Source organism: Leptonychotes weddellii, chromosome 14, assembly GCF_054177405.1.
Source record: "Leptonychotes weddellii isolate Sample4059 chromosome 14, ASM5417740v2, whole genome shotgun sequence".
In the NCBI taxonomy this organism is placed as follows: Eukaryota; Metazoa; Chordata; class Mammalia; order Carnivora; family Phocidae; genus Leptonychotes; species Leptonychotes weddellii.
Genome location: NC_138382.1, coordinates 66,616,840 through 66,642,412, shown reverse-complemented (window position 1 = coordinate 66,642,412; position 25,573 = coordinate 66,616,840).

The following is a 25,573-nucleotide window of genomic DNA, read 5'->3' as shown; positions in this document are numbered from 1 at the left end:
TAGGCTTTGAAGGTCATAGGGTCTCTGTTACCAACCACTGTATTCAACTCTGCTGTTAGTACAAAAAGAGCCATAGATAGTACATAAACCAATGGGAATAGCTGTGGTCCAATAAAACTTTAAGCAGGGGGAGGGCCAGATTTGGCCCATAGGTCATAGTTTGAAGACATCTAGCTAGTTGCTGGACATCAAAGGTGAATAAAGTCTGGTATTTGATATCTGAGTTCAAAACTTTATAGCCCATTCTTTTTTTGTATTAGGCCTATGAGATTGTGCCTCTTTTCCTTTTTATACATATGTATGCTTTTTTAAATTGAGATATAATCCACAAAGAACATTACATTAGTTTCAGGTGTATGACATAATGATTCGATATCCTGCAGAATGATCACCCCAGGAAGTCCAATTTCATGCTGCAGCAACAGGGTTCACAAAGACCTTATGGCCCACAAAGCTTAGAACGTTTACTATCCTACCCCTTGTAGAAAGTTTGCAGACCCCAATTCAGAATAACAAAATGGTTATTATTGAATAATAATTAAGAACAGGATTTAGGAGTGAGACAGATACCATTTAAAACCCCGTAAAAATGCTATTGATAATAACAAAAATAACCAAGGGTCAACTATGTGATAAGCATTTTACTAATAATTTGAAAAATGTATTTAATGTGCTAATCACAGCAATTATATAGCATAGTAATTATTGTTGCACTCAATTTACAAACTCAGAGGTAGTTTACCTAAGTCACACACCTATTAGAATATAAGAATTCAAACCCAGCTCTATGTATCTCTAAAGCTAGGCTTAATTTATCTACATCATGAAGGATGAATAGGGAATTTGCCAAGTTGGGGGAAGAGCATTTGAGAAGCAGCCTCTGCAAATGCACAGAGGCATGAAAGCATGTTCAAGGAGCAGAGAGGAGGCATCTGGAAGCAGGAGGAGGCTGGACTGGGCAGGGCAATGGGGCAGCTTATGAAGAGGGTGGGGTGCCAGTGGGAGTTTGTTCTTGCAGTTTCTTTAAACAGGGATGGTTGGTGTGGATAAGCTACTTAGCCATGGTGGAGAGTATGAAACCTTGGGAGGTGGGGTTTTCTCACTTAACTAAATTTTCATTGCATTATGACACCCTCCAAGATATCAGTGGTGACTTGTTATGTCATAGGCAGTCCTCGCTTATTGTTCAGATTCTTTATTGAAGCGAACAGCGCTCATCCTACTTGAGATGCTGCTTTTATGACATTGCTCACCTCTGATATTTATTCAAAGAAATTAAATAGCCAAAATATTAGTCGGTAGGGCTTACTATGGAATCCAAGGCCTGGCTCATTTCAGAGGTGCTAGATGTTACGTTATTTTAAAGTAAGCAGAGGAACGCAGTAGGACACTGTTTAAGGACAATGCCAAGTGCTTAGAAATGGCTTAACTTTGAGCTTCTGTTCCAGAGCAATCAACGAGAGACATGAGCAGATGCAGAATCTTCCATACTGTCCAGAAAAGGAGATTGGGTCCCAGAAGGGAATGATCATCCCTGGGTCACAGAACTGGTTGAACACAGGTTTTGTGCCAGGAAAGCCATGTGATCTAGGTTCTGGATGGGTCTGACTGGTCTAATAATCTGAATATAGGTGATGAGCCATTTGACTGCACAGATTAAAAATTGCTCTAAGACTTCGGCACAACAAAGGGAAGACGTGGCCTCTTCTGAAACTCATGCTTGGTAAAAGGACTGACGACTTCCATAGAGGAAATTTAATACTTAGAGCTGCAAGGAAGGGGACATCTCAATTCAAACTATGGACACACCTTCTTTGAATTAGAAATTACAGTGGGATGATCCAAGTCATAGGGTATCTCAGAGCTTGCTCATCATTTTTTCCTCACCTAGGAAAATCTTATGACTACAGAGAATACTAATGTACTCATAGGAATCTAGGGGAAATATAGCTCAAAATGGATTCTAAAAACACAAAATTATTTTGAAGTCTCCTGCTTTATGGTAAAATGTCATATACAGTTTGCATTAAATTTAACAATATGTCCCTTTTTGTTTTTATATAGTCTTTGGAATGCTCATTACCCTATAAAATTGGTCCTTGGCATACCCCCGCAGGTATAGATACTGTAACCTGAGAAGCAGCACCTGATACCATGTAATAATGAAGATCATAATATTTCAGAGTTGAAATAGGTTTTGGAATCACCCTTCCTGATTGCTATTCAGTGCAGAATATTTGAGTACAGGGTAATTTAAGGCCACCTGATGTCCCTCCTAATTCTGAGAATCAATGGGCTCAGGTTTCAGTGAATCTTTACACCAATACATTTCCAATGGGATGCTGTTTTCACCTCCATTACAGTAATTAGCATGGTATGCCTTTCAGATATTTTATAGTATTACATACATATACAAACACACACACACACACACACACAAGAGATAAAACTTTAGACTATAGGCATTGGAGTCAAGGTGACCTGGTTTCAAATTCTAGTTCTTCACATCAGGTTTGCTCTGTAAGCTTAGGTGTATTTTCTAACCCCACTTAGCCTCAATGTCCTTATTGTAGAACAGGAATAAAAAGACCGTCCTGTAGGAGTTGGTGTGAGCATTAGAAGAGGTAAGAGACATAAATCTCTTACTACCGTGAGTGGAATATACAACACGTGCAGAAAATGGTAGCTAGCGTGTGCATGTGTGTGCGTACATGTGACGCTCACAGTGACTGGCACAAAACACCAAGCTTAACAGCAACGGGTGAACTTGAACAGAGTTGAGTCATATGCTGGGAATAGAGGGGTTTTATGGATTCCAAGGCTAAGATGCAAACTGAAAGAACAGTCCACTGACAACACTTGTTCCTTTACTTCTTGGCTCCAGGAAGCTCCTGAGACACAAGAAATTCTGGAACTCAGTTCTGTAAAGCTGAGAGTCTGCATTTCTTCTTCTGCACTCAGACATATGCACTGTATCCCCAGACACAACACATGGCCATCTTTCTGCACACAAACCAGCTCTGTAGAAAGGCACTGGGCATAGCAGGGGAGAAAGAACATCTCCACCAGTGTTACTCTCCTTGAATTGAAGAATAGATTCCTGTTACTTCTCTTCATTGACAATAAGGAATTGACTGGACTCTTGGGATGACTTCTAAACCCAGACTTACTAGTAGGCAGCACTGATGTTCAAAGTTTCTTCATGAAAGTATTGGCTTCCTAGCTGCAGATTAAGGAGATAAAACTAATTATTTATTTTTCCCTGGGAGAAGGATGATGCCTGGGAGGTGCTGAATTTCAGAAGTCCTTTATCTACTCACGGCAATGGGAACTTCAACGAAATCATTGGGATCACATGCAGCTCAACTCCCTAGAAATACACTGTCTCTGGGCAGCGCACAGCATGTACTAACTCATCAAAGTACAGGAAAAAATCTTTTCTCCCCATAAACTTGGTGAAATATATTAATAGGAACTGTATTCCATATGCAGAATGTACATATAAAATACAACTCTATTTATAAAATCTTTTTCCTGCTTCTTTTCCCAAGATGTCCTACTTCTCAAACTGAGCAGATGGGGTCTCTTGTTTCCCCCTTTGGCAGCTCTGGAACCCTGGGGAATTGCAAGGTTATCTTTATAAATGTGGGATCCTTGTTATATGAGTGTTCATTACTTGAATTCAGATAGTTACGGTTGCGCAAAAAAGTCTTCACTTCCTAAAAATATTTAAAACACTAGTTGTTACAAAATTAGTTTCTACCAAGGTATTCACCCTGTTTCTTCCCATTGTGTCAAAAGAGTTTTTGCTATTTAGACCATCATTGATTTTAAAAAAATATTTTGAGCACCCACATCACAATGAGAATACAATGCAAAAGCAAACAGCCATTCTTTCTGGAAAAGCTGCACAGTATCATGAAGTTGATGAAAGCGATGCGGGGCTTCTCTGGAATCCATTCTGAGCCACTGGTAAAGAAGGATTAGGCTGAGTTAGACCAATTAACAACTGAAAAAGAGAAAATCAACAAGGAAGATGATTAGAAGCTTCAAAAGAGAAATATTTGAATATCAAAGGATTAGGAGAAGCCTAAGGGGGAAAGGATGAATCTCTCAAATATTTTTACAAAAATTACCTTCCTCCTAATCATGATATGAAAGCGAAATGCAAAGTGAAGGAGTTCATTTCATTTGATCCTACAATTTTGTCAGAAAAATTACTGTTAAAAAATCAAGATCTGGCTCATTTTCTGATCATTTTAAGAATTAGCATGTGGTTAAAATTATCAAATTCTGACTATATAAGCTAAAATAAACTTATACTCATGCATTTTAGTTTCATTTGCCAAACTGAACTTCTTGCATGCTTTTCTCTGGAACTGTGTTTCTATTTGAGGTAGATGCACTTTTGAGTGGATCTGATTTCACAGAAGGATACTGTGTGGTAGTTAAAGCAATTAGGATTGTGTGCAGAATCTGGAGCCAGGATGCCTGGGTTTTGAATCCAAGTTCTGGTACTTATTGTAAAACATAGGAAGGTGATTTGATTTCCCTGTACTAAGGGTTCTTCATGTAGAAAACAGAATTAATAGCAGTCCTGTTTCAGCAGAGAACTGGGAGCAAGGTAGTGGATATTGTATCAAGAGGCATCTGGCCTGTCCTTTGTGATGAAGTGTGTCTGACTTCTTCCTTGGGGGTGGGGTCTGTGCTTTCTTACTTTCCTCTTTTTTTTTTTTTTAAGATTTATTTATTTGAGAGAGAGAGAGTGTGCGCGCACACAGTGGGGAGGGGCAGAGGGAGAGAGACAGGGAGAGAGAATCTCAAGGAGACTCCACGCTGAGCGGGGAGCCAGATGTGGGGCTCGATCTCAGGACCTGAGTTGAACCAAGAGTCAGTGGGTTAACTGACTGCGTCACTCATGAGCCCCAAGTTCTGTGCTTTCTAAATGGGCATGGCTAATTTCATTCCTTTTCAGATTCCCGTCTGGAAAAAGCAACTTCTTCCTCTTCTAGGTACCTCATTCTTTCTCTGCACAATCTTCAACTATTTCTAGAAGCCATTCCTGACCATTCCTCATGCCACACAAGGTTGGGTGTTTCTTCATGATTCCTATAAAATTAGCAAATATCACTATGGCTTCTGTGGATCAATCCTTTCTCTTTCTTTCCAGTAGGCTTCAGGGATTCATGTCTCCCTACGGTATGATGGAAAAAGCACACTCATTTCTGTATCCCTAGCACCTGGCCCAAGACACCCCTCCCTAATCATTAACAATGAGTGTTTGCTAAAGCAAGGCCAACTGGGCAAAAAGAACCTTGGGGAGAGAGGTCTGCCATTAACTGGCCCTAGGAGTTTGAGTAGCTTGTTTTCCTCTGAGCCTCATTTTCTGTAACTCTGGAGTGGAGAAGTTGGATTGGTTCAACTCTTTGGGTTCTTTCAGCTAAAATGCTCTGTGATGTGGTAACACATAAAACAGATGTGCTAAACCTGGACAGGGCTATGTTAATTTTTTTTCTCAGCTTAGAAAAGGAAGCTGTTCTGAAATAATGATGAAGCCTTGTTTTTCTGCCCCATCTTTGCCCACTGATGAATATTGGGGCCTGGGGGTCTCTCAGTCAACCTGGATAGACCTGAATGGATCAACCTGTTTGCTCTCCACCCAACTCACAGAGCTTCAGATTACTGGGTTCATTCATACTTGTTTCAGGGCTCACTCCTCTGGCTGTGCAGCCTAATTATCACCACCACCATCACTGGTACCCTTGTGGTGAGCTTCCATCTGCCAGACAATACACTAAATAACACTTTTCATGCATTATATCATATCATCCTTGCACAAAGTCAGTGGGAGAGAAATCATTGTGCTTGTTTTAAGACTGAGGCCACCGAGGCTAAAAGAGACTGGAAAAAATCCTGGAAGTCTCCTTGGTAGTAAATTGCAGGAATTCAAACCCTGGTCTTCCTGGCTTCAGAATCCATGCTCCTAACCACTACATTTCACAGCATTCTGAATTGTGTCCACATCGATTCCATGTGCCCACTGCTTGGCAACGGCATGTGGAGTGTGCATCTCTTACTCAGGATCACAGGCTATTCACTCCCTGCCTTTGTGTGTGTGGTGGGTGGGGCTGGGTGCAGGCTGAGTTGTTTTTGAAGTCTTTCTAAAGACCTATAAACATGCAAGATGGTAGAGATAGGAGTATGGGCTTTGACCTGATAGCTTTGAAACCTGGTTCTGGCGCTTACCAACTCTGTGGTCCTGGGCAAGTTACTTAACTCCCTCATGCCTCAGTTTCCCTGTGTGTAAAATGTGAAATGATATTTACTACCTCAAAAGATTAATGAGTTAATAAAAAAAAATAATGAGCTAATAAGTGTCAAATATCTAGAATGATGTCTTGTACGTATTAAATAATATATGTGTTAAATATCATTATCCTATACATTTTTGAATGCAATTCAACTGACATTTTCTCCACAAATTTTTCCAAAAATCCCCCTTTGGGTCCTTGTTCCCTGGTGTCTCATTAGGAAATTAAAACAAAATAAATTTAAAAAACACCAGCACCACCACCACTATCACAAAAGAACAATACTGATAACAAAAAATACTAGCTTCTTGATATTCAATATATTTATTAATTAAACAGATCACTCATTTTTATGTATGATTCAGACCTACTGACATCATCTTGTTTTTTGTAGGCTTTTCACTTATGTGCAAAATCAATGTTAATTTGACTTTTTCTCCCTTCTCTTGGCTGCTAGGAAACTCACAGTCATATTTTGAATCAGATAAAAGCATAGGATCTGCATAATTTAAGTTTTCTCTAGTCCTGAATTTCCATATACTTTTTAGATTCCCTGATCTTATTTTTAATTAATTTTTCCTATTTTATTGTTAATCTTTGGTAAGTCCCCTCACATCTTCTATGAAATAAAACAGTATGAATGTGTTCCTACAGTAAAGACTATATTCATCTTTGAAATTCCCGAATTTCTAGCACTGCTTTACATACACAGATTTAGATTGAGACGATGTTAAAGAAAACCAGAGCTGGACAGTAATTAATTAAAGGAGTAAAAAGATATTTTAATCAGGAAATATTGTTGTAAGAGAGGAAAAAAAACCCCTCAGTATAGAACTGCACTCAGTCCTGAATACAAGGAAAAGAGAGAATTTATATACAGCTAAGGAGTAGAGCAGGGGTGGGGAATCGGTGGGTGGAAAATGACTAGGAAGGTAGGATAATTCTTGCTAAATTGATCTAAGAGGGTTCTTTGCTGAAAGCAGGCCAGGGTAATGAGGCATCATTGGGGATGTTCAAGGATGAGGTGAGGGATCAGATATTGAGGGTGGGGATTCTGGCTAAATCAACCGGATTTGACAAGACTCTCACTAAAACTGGCCTCTTGGAGGACACACCCAAGGATGGAATGTAGTTGATAAAGAGTTTTAGAGAAGCCTGAGTCTGGTTGAGAGAGGTGAACATGCCAATATCCAACTATGTTTCACCTACATAAAGAGTAGTTGCTTATGGTTCAACCTAACACTGTCTCAACAGTGTTTGTTTTAAACAACCTCAATTTTTTATTTCTTTGAAAATTAAAATGCCATTTCTTGAATGTCTGCCCCCACTCCCCTGCCCGCCCCCAGCTTGTCAGTTGTGGCTGGGTATTCAGTAAATATATGTCTGCCTCAGCTCTAATGGGACACAAAGCTGACACCTCAGAGCGTTGTTACTTCCCAGGACTTTCATATTTAATTCATTATGTAATTCTCCATAACTGATTTTATTGATGAACTGTGCAGTGTAAAATTATTATTTGTTAAAGATTTCACAGTACTTAAAAAAAAAAACTTTATAGCTACAAAAAAAAAATCCATTCCTTCATAAAGGCATTTGAGAGAAAAAAATCCAAGATAAAGAAGTTCACAGGATTAAAGATCTATTCTGCTTTGCTGTCTTCATCCCGTTTCACATAATAAACTCAGTGGCCTTATTTTTCAAATAGGCTTTTATTTAGGAAACAGATAAGAGGGATTCAGTTCATTTCCACAAATACTGAGAATCCACTATTGGTTAGGCTGAGGATAAAATGTTAAAAACGAAGCATATTTCCTACACTGAAGAGCGGCCCCTGGACTGGCACCAGAGAAACCTAACAGTTTTCAGTGTGGCATGATACGCTCTCAGTTTCTACTTTTTAACTGTAAGTCTTTGCGTCTCTTTGACAACTAAACATCTTCCACAATCCATCACCATTATTTGTAATTTAAACAATAAATTAAATGCAGCAACTAAATGCCAAAGTAATGGTGATTTTATTAAAATGCATTTTTACAGTAACGCGGTCTAACAAAATTTAAATTTAAGTAAGTAAGTAAGTAAGTAAGTAAGTAAATAAATAAATAAATAAAGTAGCTTGGCCAAGGTGTCTGAGAAAGTCCCTGAACAGCAAGCCCCATCCTCCTTCTCGTACCCTTCGCCAGTTAGTGGGAGAAAAGCAGAGGCAACTACAGAGGCCTTTTTGAAAGCCAGAAAAATATATGAAATGTCACATTAAAAATAACAAAGAGTAAATTCCAGAGCAACTGGTACCTGCTGTTTGAATACATTTGTTCTATCTTGAATCACGTCACCAAAAATATGTGGCCTTTGTTTTCACAAATTTGTGGACAGAATCATGGGATTTTAGATTTGTGTAAGATCCTAGAGACTACCTTATATTGAACTTTGAGTTTACAGATGAAAAACACAAAGGTTCAAAGAGCTGCCAAATCTTTTTTTTTTTTTTTTAAGATTTTTATTGATTTGACAGAGAGAGACAGCGAGAGAGAGGGAACACCAGCAGGGGGAGCGGGAGAAGGAGAAGCAGGCTTCCTGCCAAGCAGTAAGCCCCATGCGGGGCTTGATTCCAGGACACCGGGATCATGACCTGAGCCGAAGGCAGACGCTGAACGACTAAGCCACCCAGGTGTCCCAGAGCTGCCAAATCTTATCCAAGGTTAGGACCCAGGGCTCTGACTAAAAGTGCACTTTCTGTGGTCTCAGCACATTCCCTGAAATCCTCCATCATTCCCCTCATTGTGACTTTATCATCTGTGTTCTACTTTCATGTGAAACTTTGTGTGTGTTTTTAGAATTCTCTCTCTTTCTATATCACAATTTTGTGGCCATTTGTTTGTCATTGAGAAATATGTGTCAAAAGTCATTACCCTGTATGATTTTTGTTTAAAGAAATAAGAATGTAGGGCTTGGGTGATTTCATCTGTCTTCACGTGCCTATTTCTTCTATTCTCTCCATTTTCCTGTTTCCATACTCCTCAAAATGGGAGGGGGTTGATGGAATATGACAAAGGAGAAATATCTCATGATTCTTTCAGTCCAAGGGCATCACAGACTAGATGGAGCTGTAAGCCCAAGGCAATGTACTGAACCGAATAGCGAGGATTATATCTGTAAGAATTTGGGCTTTCACTGAACTAGCAAGTGTGGAGATGACTGGGTTGTAGAGCACCCCCTAGGAAAGTGTGTTAGCCTATGAACTTTCAGAACGTTCATTGTGCTGGTCCAAAAATAATTCTAGAGGACAATACCTTGAGTCTGTTTCCAGAAAGGGAAATGTCACAAGTCATGATAGGGATAATGCTAGAGATGAGGAAGATGAGAAAGCCAAAGAGGAAGAAGATTCTTTCTCACACATGTCCGCATTCATCATGCATGCTTCATAGTTCACTATAGCTCTTCATGGCCATTATCTTATGCAGGTTTTGCAACCAACTCATCAAACATATGCTTTTATGCCCATAGCATGATTGAGATAGTTCAACCAGAGAGAAGTAACTGCTGGGCACCTATTTCCCTGGCAGTCGGAGAGATGCAGAACAAATAGTTTTGCAATTGCTCAGTAAATATTTATTGGGCACTGTGGTCAAGTCCCTGGAGGAACGACAGCAGACACAAGAAACAGTGTCCACCCTTGTGAAACTTACCTGTCTGACTTCAACACTAAAGCGGCCCAAGAAGAGTGACTGAGCTTTTGACAATCAGAAAAATAAATAGCATTTTTGAAGTTGTGATCAACTTGAAGACTAGCAAAGGAAACTATTTAGAGCTAGGTATACTTCATGGTGCTTTAAATCTTTATCTAAATTGTGTATCATTAAATATAATTAGTAATTTTAGTAAACATAATATCTTAATGTCTTAAAAAAGAATTCTATTGTCATGGGAGAAAAAAAAAAGCACAGCTCAGTAGAAAGACTCTAGTGCAGATAACCACAGTTTAGGAAAGTAAAATTATTGCGACCAAAGCAAACACAGGCACCCCCATCCATGTGGAGGCAGCTTAATCCAGTCTTTGGATGTAGGGTGATAAAAATGGCATCTGAAGGGCTAATCTTTCAAACCTAAACTTATAATTATGCAAACATCTCCTCAGGACATTAGTTCACTTAAAAAAAAGATATTTTACGTATGTCCTTTGACTTCTTCTGAAATGGCTTAAGGTGGCTTGGCAGTTAGAACAAGTAGGAGAAATAACATTTAAGGTTATTTGAAAAGGCATTTTAAAAAAAGTAGATAGAATTGGCACTTTCAGGCACTTGAGCTGAGAAGATTATAGTACAGGGACAATTAGTTTATTTTCTGGCAGCTAAGCTATAAAGAGAAACATTCTGAATTACACAGTAATAGAAAACATACAAATTCATCTTTAGAGAAAATTCTTTCTGGACCTTAACCCAAGAAGAAATTTAGCATGTCCACCAGTATTTAAGGAAAAAAAGAAAAAAACCAACAACATCATTCCGTGCACTTTATCTACAACCAGGGTTTTACAAAAGATACAGAAATGCTGTTCTCCTGGGTGATTCACAGACTGGCCTTCCATAAAGGCAGAGGGTGTGACATTAAATCATAACTCAGGGCAGGCAATTTTGTGGGAGGCTGATATAATGGTGTCCCAGCATTCGGTTGGTCTAACTTAATGCTTGAATAGAACTTGAAGCGTTGAGATGAATGGCTAGTTGTATGTCCACTAAGCTTCTTTTCTCACATTGAGGTGTTTTAAGCAAGCTTTGGAAAAAACTATATCTCTTTCAATTCTTTTTTTCTCTACTTTAGCTTTATTGAGATATATTTAATATACAAAAAGTTGTGCATGTATACATTTTGATGAGCTTGGACATATGCATAAATCCCTTATACCACTGTTGCAATCAAGGTAATAAACATGTCCATTGACTCCAAAAGTTTCTTTGTGCCCCCTTGTTTTAGTGTGTGCACGTGTGGTAAGAACACTTAACATGAGATCTATACTCTTGTTTTTACGTACATAACACCATATTGCTAACTATAGGCATGATGTTGTACAGAAGATCTGTAGAACTTACTCTTCCTGTATAAACCATACCTTTATATTCATTGGACAATTCTCCATTTCCCCCAGGCCTGTCCCCTGGCAGCCACCAATCCTCTTTCTGCTTCTATGAGTTTGATTGTCTTAGATGCCTCATATAAGTGGAATCATGAAGTATTTGTCTTCTGTGACTGACTTATTTCACTTAGCATTAGGGAGCGCTCATTTTGCTTCTTTCTGTAATGTTTATAAAAGAGGACATGCTGTCAATGTTTTCACTCACACATTCCAAGCATGGTTTTAAGACAAAAGCCAGGGGATGGTGATAATATTCAAATCACAGTTTACAATTTTAAAGGTGTTTATTTGCTCACAAGGAAGATAAGTCATTGACCATTAGTCATGTTTATATTGAGAAAGATTATTTATCAAGAGGGCTGCAATTGTTCCCCTCCTTATGGCCACACTATTTGCAATGTAAGCTTATAGCCCCAGTCATCAAGAGGTGGAGATCATCCCCCTACTGCTTGAAACTGGGCTTGCTTTGAGGCTTAAGCTCTGACAAATATGGTATGATTGAAGTGACAGTGTGTTGGTTCTGAGCTTAGAACTTCATCTGGGTCTCTTGAAACCCCACTGATACCCTGTGAAAACAAACCGGGTCTAACCTGCTGAATGATGACAGACACCAGTCTTAGGCATACCCATACCCCTAAGGCGACCAGCCAACAGCCAGGCAACCTGAAGAAACAGACTTCCCTAGGTGATCTGCAGCTTACTGTAGGTAGATGCATGAAGGATCCCAGCCAATATCAGAACTGCTCAGCTGAATTCAGCTTAATTTATTGACCCACAGAATTGTGAGCTAAATAAATACTGTTTTAAGCCACTAGCTTTTGGACGGTTTGTTTTTTTTTACCACTTGCTAACTTATATATATTAAGAAATTACCAATAATAGCATCTCATATTTGCATTTTATTGTTGAAAAGTATTTTGCACATACTATCACAGTTGCTTCCTACCCAGTCTTCTTATTACATAAAGAAACATACCTACATTTTCCTTATGAGGTTGTGAAGACTCATGGAGGCATGTGGACTGGAATACAGGAGGTGCTCAATGGACGTTTCATTCCTTATTCTCCATTGCCTGGTTTCTCAACTTTTGTTGTTGTTGTTATTGCCACCCCAACTGGAGAATTTTTAGACATTTTTTTTCTAATTTTACCCCCCCCCAAAACTTTAATGCTACAAATACATTATATAGCCATTTCTGTACAGTATGTAAATCTGTGCTTTATGCATAAAGAGTAAAATTTGTTTGCCCCATAATAACCAATTTTAATCTCCTTGGGGGAGTACATCATTATCACTGAGAATGCATGCTCTGTTGGTATCATGATCTGCATTCTTGTTTCATGCTGACCCTGGAATCATGAAATGATTTGTACTAGGGTGCAGAGCTTAAGAACTTCAGGCCTGAAAGGTTAACCTGGGGCATTTGACTCGAAGCCAAGCGCTCTTGGTACTCTATCAAAGAAGAGAGCCTGGGTTCAAATGTGCATTTCATCTAAGGCTGGATAAATTGAATCATCTATCTTTACAACTCTGAGGTGAAAACCAACTAATTAAACGGCTTGTAGTTGTTATAGTGAAGGAGGGAAAAGCTCTATAAATGCTTAATAATCACGTTGACAGAATTGGAAGATGTTATTTGCTTCTCTGTGTATAGAGACAGTTTTCAGATGAAGAGAATTCATTCTCTGGAGCCATCCATCCAGCCTCTCACTAAATTCACCCACACTACATTTCTTTAAGGATTTATAAGACAGAAAAGAAAACAGCAGTGAGGCAGATGAAAACATTTCCTTGATACAGGCATAAAACTCTAAGGACTAAAAGTGAGGAGGGGAGCCACAGACAGGGAAAGGCTGGAGAAGATTTAATGCATATGTGTCACTAATCACTATATTCAACCTTTAGAAATGCTCTTTGTGAGGAAAGGCATTTGCAGAGAGAGAGAGTGTATAAAGAAATGTGAAACCGACCCGAGCCACAAAGTTCACAGGACGAAATGTGATGGTTATTAAGCTCCCACTGGCTTGCAGCCAAATGCAGAGTGTGCCCCTGTCCGCTCAGTTTAACCTGACCTTGGTTAAAGAAGCAATTTTTCTTATGCATATGAGGAAGGGGGCTTGCAAAGAACTGAAATATGAAAGCATCCAGAGTCTTCTCAACATTTAGTTTACCTATCAAGGACTTCTGAGTTTGACTGATTTCTGAGCAATTACCAACACATTTCTAAACCAAGCTCGTCTCATAGGCTCCTGGTTCTCTGAAATGTCTCTCATTTTTTCAGCCAGGTAAGAGTAATAAATGAGGAGAAGTGATTTTTCTGTCCCCAGATATTTTCTGCGAGAGGAAACAATGAATGTTGTAAATATTTAAGAGAGAGAGAGAGGAAGAAAGAAAAGAAAAGAACAGAAAAGAAGAGAAAAGAAGAATGTAGGGAGAAGCCTCAGTAGCCTAGATCTAAAGCCTTATTATTATTTTACAGATGGGGAAACTGAGGCTTCAAGGCAGGAAGTGATTTCTTTCAAATTCACAGATGCAGTTAAAAGGAGAGCATATTTACCCAGTGCTCACTGTAACACGGTAGCTCTTACCTCCTATGAAACAGTGATCTGCTGTCATCTCAAGTATTGATTTTATTCTTCTACAGTCCCTTTAGGGACACAAACTAATAACTCTTCTGGAATTACCTTTTGGCTCTTTCACATTCAGGTTGATTTGAAAGATTTCTCACCCTAGAGAGTCCATTTCAGTCCCTCCCTGTTCCATCATGAGTACCTACTGAAGCCCAGATGTGGGAGAGGCATCAAGAGTCTGTTGTCTGTTCCCAAGAGGTCAGAAAAGCAGGCCATCCTATAGCCTGCTGACCACACCTTCTTTCACACCCTCTTAGAATGAAACCCTTTTTCAAATAGCACTCTGACATCAGCTGTTCTTCCAAATATCTTCCTTCCACAGGAGTTCTCACTGTTGCCAAGCACAGATATTGGTCCCATTGGCTATTCGCTTTGTGTCTGATTCATTGATTCTGGAGGAACCCACAATCTCTCTCTTTTCTGCCTTTCATCCTCTTGCCCCATTCTACTCTTCCTTGATGTCCTTCTTGGCTCTCAAAAACTCAGCTTGGTAGTTTCATGGGGTTGACTTTCTTATAGCCTATATGAGGCTTCCTTGTTTAGTGCAGTCTACAGTTCCAACTATATTCCCTGCCTACCTCACCTTATAAAGCACTGACCTCTTTTGGTTGATTTAAGGACTCATGCTCTCATTCTCTTTCCTGTCTCTGGGGTCTTATCATGCCCGGATTCTCTTGATTTACTTCTGAACTCACTAGCCTGGATGGAGCCTGAAGAATTTAGATGAAACACTGCCTTCATGGTTTATTATGACAAGGTGTTTTAGATGGTCCCTAACCCCTATCCCTGCCCACTGAGCCAGAACCCCTTCTAGTTCTGGTGCTGCCACTCACTTGCTAGGAAATATTAGGAAAACCTTTTCCCTTGTTGGTTCTAAGTGTACTCATTATGAACTGAGGAGGATTGCTTCAATAGTCATTCATTCATTCATTTCTTCATTGACCCAGCATACATATCTTGAGCTGCTATTCTGTGCTAGGAAGCTTACTGGTGTCAGTTTATGGGATCTCCAGGGTGCCTTCACATACAGGTCACATGAGGTCACCTCCCTATTTATTCCTGCAGAAGCCAGAGTGACTCATTCTAGACAGGAAGCAGATGGGTCATAGCCAGGGCCTGTGGGGCATAGAAGCACCCCTTATGGACCCAGTTGGAGGTATGTCTGCAGAAGGGGAGACTGGGTGGGGGAGGAAGAAAGGAAGCAGCAATGGATCTACCTTTTCCCAAGTCCTTCCTGCAGCCGAGGGAGGCTGCATCCTGAGGTTGAAAATAGACAGAGTAGGACAGAAATAGCAGCACCTGCTTCAGTCTGCAGTCTCACAGCCTGAGCTCCCAGAACAAGATGTGCCTGCAGGCGAAAGCACTTGCCACGGGGAACTGCAGAGGAGCGACGCTGGCCCTGAACATTGCTTTAATTACCAGGTGCCTGTATTCCCCGAGTCTCTTCTTTCCCTCCCCATCACAGATGGGGTGTCAGAGTCGACATTGGGCAGAAGACTGGGGCAGAGCTGGGCTTTGGCCTCAACTTGCTGGGGGATCCAGATAGGACTTCTATCCCACATGAGCCTCAGTTTCCCCATCTTTAAAATCAGAGAGCAGGTCTTGAAAATTCACTTAAGTTCTAACAAGCTGGACCCAGTGGTTCCCCTCTTTGCATTCCTGCTTGCTCCTCCTCACCCCACTGCACAGCCCACAGTCTTTCCTTCTTCCTTCCCTCCTCAGTGTCCACGATCCCCCTCCACTGTTCTACCTCCTCTAAAGACTGCAGGAAAGGGGGCCAAAGCACCCAGGTTGGCCACAGAGACAGTAAGAGCAATGGCGGGGCTCACATCTCAGTGAGTCTCTCTCCCTGTTGTGGTACCTTCAGGACAGAAGAAACTTGGCTTTTCTGGAGGGGGCCAAGCCAGGGGATCCAAGGTTGGTGCTCAAGTGGGCCAGTTTTGTCAATCAGTTGACTTTTCACAGCTTTCAGGACTCTCCTTGGTGTCACTGCCCACCCCCACCCTTTGCTGCCCCCTTCTGCTAATTTCTTCCATATCAGACACTCCAAACCTTCAGCCCACAGGCAGCGTTCTCACATTTTGTCCTTGTCAACCCAGGCTCACTCTGCTGGCTACTTCACTGCCACCCTTCCTCATCCAGGAAACTTCCATTTTCTTTTCTTCTTCTTCTTCTTTTTTTAAAAGATTTTACTTATTTATTTGAGAGGGAGAGAGAGAGCAAGCAAGCACACAGAGCGAGAGGGAGACGGAGAGGGAGAAGCAGACTCCCTGCCGAGCAGGGAGCCCGACGTGGGGCTCCATCCCAGGACCCTGGAATCATGACCTGAGCCGAAGGCAGACGCTTAACCCACTGAGCCACCCAGGCGCCCCAGGAAACTTCCATTTAACTACCTTCTTTCTTCACTAGGGGTCCTTCCCCTTTACTCTTCCCTCTCCGATATGTGACCCCATTCTCTCATCTGCAGTGGATATTCCCTCCTCTGTCTCCTTCTCTTCATTCTCTATTTACCCCCATCCTGTCCCACATTCTCCTTCCATATCTCACTCTCTCATCATCCATCCCTGCCCTTCACTCCTTGCTACAGTTAACTTAGTGCCCTGGAAAGACCATGCATGGTATTGGATGTACGATGGACATGGGTGGGTTTACATTCTTTGGTCTTGAGGAAATTGCCTAAGCCTCAAATACATGATTTACTCATCTTCAAAATGGGTCAGTAAAAAAGTATGGGCAAAATTTCTATGTTGACATGAGATGACATCTGTGAAGAATCTATGTCTTAAGAGACAACAATAAACGCAGTGCCTAAAAAATAAAATGGGCTGTTATAATAATCACAATCATCTTCATGAGTGCCATCAACAACAGCAACAACCAAATGCTAGTATTTCTCCTACTTTCCTCTTTTCATTTTCCCAGTCTCTCTCTCAGTTCTCAGTTCCTCCTGGATGAAGTTGTGTCCCTATTATATGCTCGCATCATCCTCCAAACGGCCCCTCTCCTAGTTCCTATAACACTGGCTTACAGTCGTCTGTTTGACCTTCCTTTTGTCCTCTCCACTTGGATCAGGGGCCCCGTCTTGATTATCCCTATGTGTCTGGGGCCTGGGACAGTGCTGTGCGAGCATCGGGTACCAGGGCCAGGACTAGAGTGAGGCCAGTGAGGTACCTACACCATGATGTGTGGGGAGCTCAGAATCGTGCCTCTATAACAGATACCCAGTAAAAATACACTGAATGGTTTGTGTGTTCCTTCCCCTATATTTTCTCAATTCTATCAGCCTGTCCATTGCCCTGTCTCTCTTTTCTCTCCCTCTCTTCCATTCGCTCCTGTCTTCGCCCATGATTTTCACTCTCTGGCATGTTCCTTTAACAGCATCAGCCTTCTCTCCCCTTCTCCCCTCCTCCTCCAGTCTCCCCTGTGCTCCTTCTTCTGGATCCTCCCCAGCCCTTTCTCTGTCTACTTGCTTGAATCTGGCAAACTTTCTTCCCTTTGCCTCTTTCTTTATTGATTTGTATGGGGTTATTTTGTCCATGGAGGGAAAGGATTTCTTTGATACTCCAAAGGATCAGCCCGGGCACAAAAGCCATGGACAGCTTTTGTTTGATGTGGACAATTTTATTCCCATTCAATTCCCCGGGTTTTCAAACAGCTGCAGATCTGTGAACTCAAAACATCTGAGCCAGTTCATCCCCCCTCTCCTGAAAGTGCACAGGCTTTTTTTTTTTTTTTTTTTTGAGTCTTTAACAACCTGTCCTGTACCTCACTGAACAGAGGTCACATCATTAGTTGGGCCCTGAGTTCATCCTGAAAAGTAAAACTGTTAAATTAAGACCAGATCCAGGTACAGCTCTTTAAACAAAAGTGAAAGATACAAGCAAAAACCCAAAGGACCTCCTTCTTCCTGTCACATGTTCATCATGTCCTCCACTTTCTAAGGTCAAAATTTTTTTAAACACTTACATCTACTATCTGAGCTACATTCACCATTAGCAGTACAGTCCTTCTCTAATTAGGATATTTGCCCAAATAAAACTGCCTTGAATAATTTTAAATTTAAAAAATTTATCAAATAGGGCACAAGCGGCCTTATAGATTTAAAATATGGATACATAAGTTTCTATGAACAATTTGCAGACTAACTGAACAGGTATGTGCTATGGGGTTTGGTGTCTCCTCACCCCAAGTGTCTGTGGCTCTCCAAAAGTTTTCCATATATTAGCTAGCATGCCTGATCTATAAAATATGATACTGGTCTCAACATTTGCTCTAATCACTCTTAGAGAAAGGGTTAAATTCAAGATGAAAATGTAGATTCATGGAAAACCCCACACTTTGGAGACATCACCTCTACCTGGGGAAGCAGAGGGCAGTGCTGATCTAGGTGAGTCGAGGCAAAGAGGGAAGCAGGATCATCTTGGGTACAGAAAATGTCTAATATTTGGTGGAAGGCTAAGGCCCTGCTGTACCTTCTCTGGAGAGACATTTTGCAACATTTGACACAATTTAAAAATGCATGTATGACTGACCCTGCATTCCCAACCCTGAGAATATATTCCACAAATACATTGGCACATGTGAGAAAAGATGTATGTATATGCAACAGGAACACTGAAACATTGCTGGTGGAAAAAAATGATCAGAAATAACCTCAATGTCAATCAGCAGAAGTAATTATATTACACACATGCCTTGAAATATCTTGCAGCTGCCAAAAATAATGAGCTTTTATGTACTGATATGGTAAATCTTTCTGATATAAGACCAAGGGGGATGGGCTGGATGGGGAATGGGCATTAAGGAGGGCACATGATGGAATGAGCACTGGGTATTGTATGCAACTGATGAATCACTGAACTCTACCTCTGAAACTAATGATACACTATATGTTAATTTACTGAATTAAAATAAAATAAAATTTAAAGAAAGACCAAGTGTTAATATCATGGAGAGGATGGTACCATTGTGATGCATTTTGACATGTCAGCTTGGCTAGCCTGAACTATAGTCCTCAGGATGCCCTAGTCATATATTTTTGGTTAGGGACAGCTAAAGGGATATGCTCTCAAGAGAGCTGGTGGGCAGAAAGGAAGCTGTGGTCATTTTGTAGCACATCTGAATCTCTCCCAGTTACTCAATCAAACATTAATATTGATGAGGCTGTGACGGGAGTTTGCAGATGTGATTAAAGTCCCTAATCAGTTGACTCTGGGTTAATCAAGAGGGAGATTATCCAGGGTAGGCCCGATTTAATCAGTTTGAAGGTCTTCAGAAAGAGTCCTAAGCATCCCCTGAGGCAGATACACCCAACAGCTGCTGGGGTAGCTGTTGCTTGTTCTTCTCCTTGAATCTTCCTTCCTTACCACTCCCTATGTACTAGGATTTTCAGCTCATGGTTGTGGGGTTCAGTCTGCTTGTGATTTTTCCTTCCTGACAGCCTGTCCTTCAAACTTTGGACTTGCTTAGCCAGCCTCAACAACTGCACTAGCCAATGTCATGTAATAATTCCTACACATACATATATGTGTGTGCATGTGTGTGTGTGTGTGTTTATCATACAGGTTGTCCTTTTCTGGTTAAACCCTGACTGATGTGCCTTTAGTGTAAAAAAAAAAAATACATTAGATATCTAATGTTGGAAAACCAGAAATCACCAATAGTGGTGTATCTGTGGAAAGGATCTGTGGGATGAGAAGTCAAGAACAATGGTGGGAAGAGATGCATTCCTACCTTTTATACTTAACTTTGTGTTTTAACTTATTCAAAGGTCATACTTAATTTTTTATTGTAGTAAAAAAGAGCATAAAATTTGCCATCTCAAATGATTTTCAAATGTATAGTTTGGTAGGGTCATATTTACACTTTTGTTAAACACATCTCCAGAACTTTTTTTATCTTGCAAAACTGAACTTCTATACCTTTTAAACAACAGTTGTCCTTTTCCTTCTATCCCTAGCCCACCTTTAGTTCCTCTCTCTATGCATTAGACAACTTTTAGATGTCAGATATAAGTAGAATCAGACCATATAAGTAGAATTGTGGCCATGGTTAATTTTAATACAATTTTTAAATTGTATTTAATAATTTAAAAAACTTTATTTATTTATTTGAGAGAGAGAGAGTGTGAGTGGGGGGAGGGGCTGAGGGAGAGGGAGAGGAAGGGAGAAAGAATCCCAAGCAGACTCTGTGCTGAGTACAGAGCCTGACATGGGGCTCAATCTCACGACCCTGAGATCATGACCTGAGCTGAAACCAAGAGTTGGATGCTTAACAAACTGAGCCACTCAGGTGCCCCTCAATTGTATTTAATAATTTCAACACAATGTTTGAAAATACTGCCAAAGCACAATACCTATACCTAATACCTTTCCTCTCTAGGGGAAGACTATCATAAGTATTGTCTGACTGGTTATTTGATTCATTGTTTTCTGTCACTTAACACAGACCTTATTTTATACCTAACTTCCATTTATTCAACAAATATTCATTGACTGTCAAAAAGCGTGAGCTACCAGGTTGGATACCTGGGAACATGAAGATAAATAGGTGAAATAATAAAAATTTTATTTATCATATTGGCTGTCTTTGGAGCCACTGAGATAATGGATGTAACATGGTCACCACAGTTGTAACATTGTTAATAACAATGAAATCCAATGTGGAGCCCAAGGAGGGCAATCCCTATTGCCTAATGCAAATCTGCTGATTGAATCTGGGGAAGCCAATCACCACTGCTCTGGATACTTGCAGAGATGAACATTAGGGGTATATGCTCTGTGAGCTGCACTGATTGATATCATGTGCTCTAGTATAAAACAATTCATTGAAAGATATTTTACTGAAGGTGAAAAAGAAGGGGCTAAGAGTGCAGGACGCACTAGAGCCTAGTTCATTTTTTTGTTGTGTTTACTTTAGGCAACTGAAGACTATAGAGAATTTCCCTTTATTCATTCTCCTTCTTATATATGGATAGGCTAATATTACCACTATCAAAGTGGTAATATTATGAATGATAATTTAAGCCATGCATTGAGAACTAATTCTGTGCCATGTACTGTTCTAAGTCTTTTATATGGATGGATCAGTTTAACTTTAACAAAACCCCTATGAAGTAGGTGAATGTCATTATCACCACTTTTCCAATTAAGGAACTAAGGTTTATAAAAGTTATAAAGTGTGCTTATGGTTAAGGACAGCCTGGGTCCTTTGTCAATAGGTGTGTTGCCCTACTGAGTACATGTGTTGTGGTGGGCAAGGGGGTTTTGGAGAGAAGAGTATCCAGCCTCTGCCCTTGAAGGTAAGCGGAAAATAGCAGACATAAATAATGAGTTGTAATGTAATGAGTATAATTCAAAGCAAGATGGTACAGCAAGATGGTACAAGGGTCCCAAGAGGCACCCAAAGAAAGGAAAACAGGCTCTTGCTGCCCTGTATGTCAGAAGTCACACATGCTTATAACAAAGCTGGCATCATTCAGAAATGATGGCCTGTTTGTGAACCATTTTAGAGTCAGTTTGTAATTTGCACTGCATGCATGCCCACATTTGCACAAGTAAGAGCATTGTTTTGGAACCTTCATACCATTCCATTTCTACACTAGGATCATGGTGTTTTCACAGTTCTTGGCACATACTGCATGGTTATTCAATAAATATTAATAAATAGTTTATTATAGATAGTATAGGCTTTAGATTCCAGAAGACTTGGGTTCAAATACTACTCCATGGATAAGTTATTTATCTTCTCTGGTACTTAGAGTCCTTATTTATAAAAAAAAGGAAACTGTAGTGAGATACAAACCTTATGGGGTTGTTCTGATGATGAAATGAGAAACTCAAACAAAATAATTAGCATCATGCCTGCCACATGTAAGTGCCTAGTGAATAGATGCTATGATTGGGTTCTTAAAATAATGACCCAAAAGCATTCTGAAGGATTAAGCCGATAGGTTCCCCAAAAAGACCACTTTGGAAAACATTACTCCATTGTATGGATGAATCCAGGTATATATGTTAAATACCGAGCCATGTTTCTTTAAAATTTTATGCTGTAAAGTGAAAAATATATGGGGGAATCTAAATTTGGCACAAAAGCAAAGAAAGAAAGTCTGGTTTGTGTAATTCCCTTGTACCTTCAGTGAGAGTGGTCTAGCAAATGAATCCACGTAACAATTCTGAACTAATCCAAGCTTTCTCTATATCCAGGCCATGGCACAGCCTGGATTTCATCTTGTGAAACCCTGGAATTTCAGCACTGACAAGTAGATTTCTATCTCTCTCTGGCTATACCACACTTTCCGACTGTGGGCATTGTATTTCTCTGATCTGCTTTATCACTGATACAGGAAGGGGCACAGAAAGGGGCTGTGAGGTTGTCAGTGGATGGTTTCTGAATTGGGGATTAAGATCATACATCCACATACAAATCGACTTGGTCTTCCTAGAATTTTCCTCTCTGCCTTCCCCTCCCAAATGCAAGGTGGAGTCTGGAAGCTGCTTGAACATTATGGCTGTTATAGAACCAAGCTATAATTTTCAGGCTAATGGAAGACATATTGGCAAAAGTTGACATTAAGTGGAACTAATTGCACTGTAAGTGCTAAATAAATAAGAAATAACTACCCTATAATTTATGGTTCAGTGTGGACTATTCAGTAACTTTGGAGCTCTTCGTATAGCAAGAAGCTCAGTGATGCATGAGCTGCCAAACTTTCCACCATTCAGGGGGCTCTAGAAGCTGAAGATCATGCATTGCGCAGATATGCAAGGCTGTGGTTTATAAAGGCAACCTTCGCTACTCTGTGGATAATGGCTTCACTCCGATGCTTAGTGCATGAGAACTGTGCCTCGCAGAGTCTTTGCTGCAGATCCATTGTAGGTTGAAATCCCAAGCCTAGTGCATATTTAAGGAGTATGTTTTTTATGCTATACTTCTGCTAATGGATGGGCATTCTGCCATAGACAAAATAAATTAAAAGAGAAAGTAAGGGCAAGTGACAAGGCATAAAGAATATGCATCTCAAAAACAAAGCCCAGGACGAGACGGCTTCACATGTGAATTCTACCAAACATTTAAAGAAAAGTTAATGCCCATTTTTCTCAAACTATTCCCAAAAAAAAGAAGAGGAAGGAAAACTTCCAAATTCATTTTATGAGGCCAGTATCACCCTGATACCAAAACCAGATAAAGACACCACACACACAGACACACACACACACACACACACACAGAACTACAGGCCAACATCCCCGATGAACACAGATGCAAAAATCCTCAACAAAATATTAGCAAACCAAATCCAACAATACATTAAAAAATCATATACCACGATCAAGAGGGATTTATTCCCAGGATACAAGAGTGATCAATATTCACAAAACAATCAACATGATACATCATATCAATCAGAGAAAGGATAAGAACCATATGATCATTTCAATAGATGCAGAAAAAGCATTTGACAAAGTACATCATTCATGATAAAAACCTCTGCAAAGTAGATCTAGAGGGAACATTCCTCAACATAATAAAGACCTTATATGAAAAACCCACAGCCAACACTGTATTCAATGTTGAAAAACTGAGAGCTTTTCCCATAAGGTCAGGAACAAGACAGGAACTCTTACTACTTTTATTCAATATAGTATTAGTAGTCCTTGCCACAGCAATCAGACAAGAGAAAGGAATAAAAGGCATCCACATTAATAAGGAAGAAGTAAAACTTTCATTATTTATAGATGATGTGAAATTATATACAGAAAACCCTAAAGACACCACCAAAAAAACTACTAGAGCTGATAAATGAATTCAGTAAAGTTGTAGTATACAAAATCAATGTGCAGAAATCTGTTGCATCCCTATACACTAATAATGAAGTAGCAGAAAATGAAATTAAGAAAACAATCCCATTTACAATCACACCAAAAACAATAAAATATCTAGGAATAAACTTAACCAAAGAGGTGAAAGACCTGTACTCTGAAAACTATAAAACAGTGATAAAAGAAATTCAATATGACACAAGGAAATGGAAAGACATTCCATGCTCATGGGTTGGAAGAACAAATATTGTTAAAATGTCTATACTACCCAAACCAATCTACAGATTTAATCTAATCCCTATCAAAATGCCAACAGCATTTTTCACAGAACTAGAAAAACAATTCTAAAATTTGTATGGAACCACAAAAGACCTTGAATAGACAAAGCAATCTTGAAAAAGAAAAACAAAACTGGTGGTATCATAATTCCAGATTTCCAAGTTATATTACAAAGCAGTAGTAATTAAAACAGTATGGTACTGGTATAAAAATAGACACAGATCAACAGAATAGAATAGAAAACCCAGAAATAAACCCACAATTATATAGTCAATTAATTGCTGACAAAGGACGAATGAATATCCAATGGGAAAAAGACAGTCTCTTCAACAAATGGTGTTGGGAAAACTGGACAACAACATGTAAAAGAATGAGACTGGACAACTTTCCTTCACCACACACAAAAACAAACTCAAAATGGATTAAAGACCTAAATGTGAGACCCGAAACCATAAAAATCGTAGAAGGGAGCACAGGCAGTAATCTCTCTGACATTGGCTGCAACAACATCTTTCTAGGTATGTCTCCCGAGGCAAGGGAAACAAAAGCAAAAGTAAACTTATTGGGATTACATCAAAATAAAAAAGTTTCTCCATAGTGAAGGAAACCAGCAACAAAACTTTTAGCAACCTACTGAATGGGAGAAGATATTTGTAAATGGCATATCTAATAAAGTTTTAGTATCCAAAATATATATAAAGAACTGATAAAACTGAACACCCAAAAAACAAGTAATCCAGTTAAAACTTGGGCAGAAGACATGAACAGACATTTCTCCAAAGAAGACATACAGATGGCCAACAAGACACATGAAAAGATGTTAATCATCACTTACCAATAAGGAAATGCAAATCAAAACTACAAAGAGATATCACCTTACACCTGTCAGAATGGCTAAAATCAAAAATATGAAACAACTTTGGAGAAAAAGGAACCCTCCTGCACTGTTGGTGGGAATGCAAACTGGTGTAGCCACTGTGGAAAACAATATGGAGGCTCCTCAAAAAATTAAAAATAGAACTACCCCAAGATCTAGGAATCACACTACTGGGTACTTACCCAAAGAATACAAAAACAGTAATTCAAAAAGATACATGCACCCCTATGTTTATTGCAGCATTATTTACAATAGCCAAACTATGGAAGCAGCCCAAGTGTCCATCAATAGATGGGTGGATAAAGAAGATGTGGTGTAAACATGTAATGGAATATTACTCAGCCATAAAAAAAAAAAGAATAAAATCTTGCCATTTGCAACAACATGGCTGGAGCCAGAGTGTAAAATGCTAAGAGAAATAAACCAGTCAGAGAAAGACAAATACCATATGATTTCACTCATATGTGGAATTTAAGAAACAAAACAAACAAGCAAAGTTAAAAGAGGGAGGTAGAGAAAA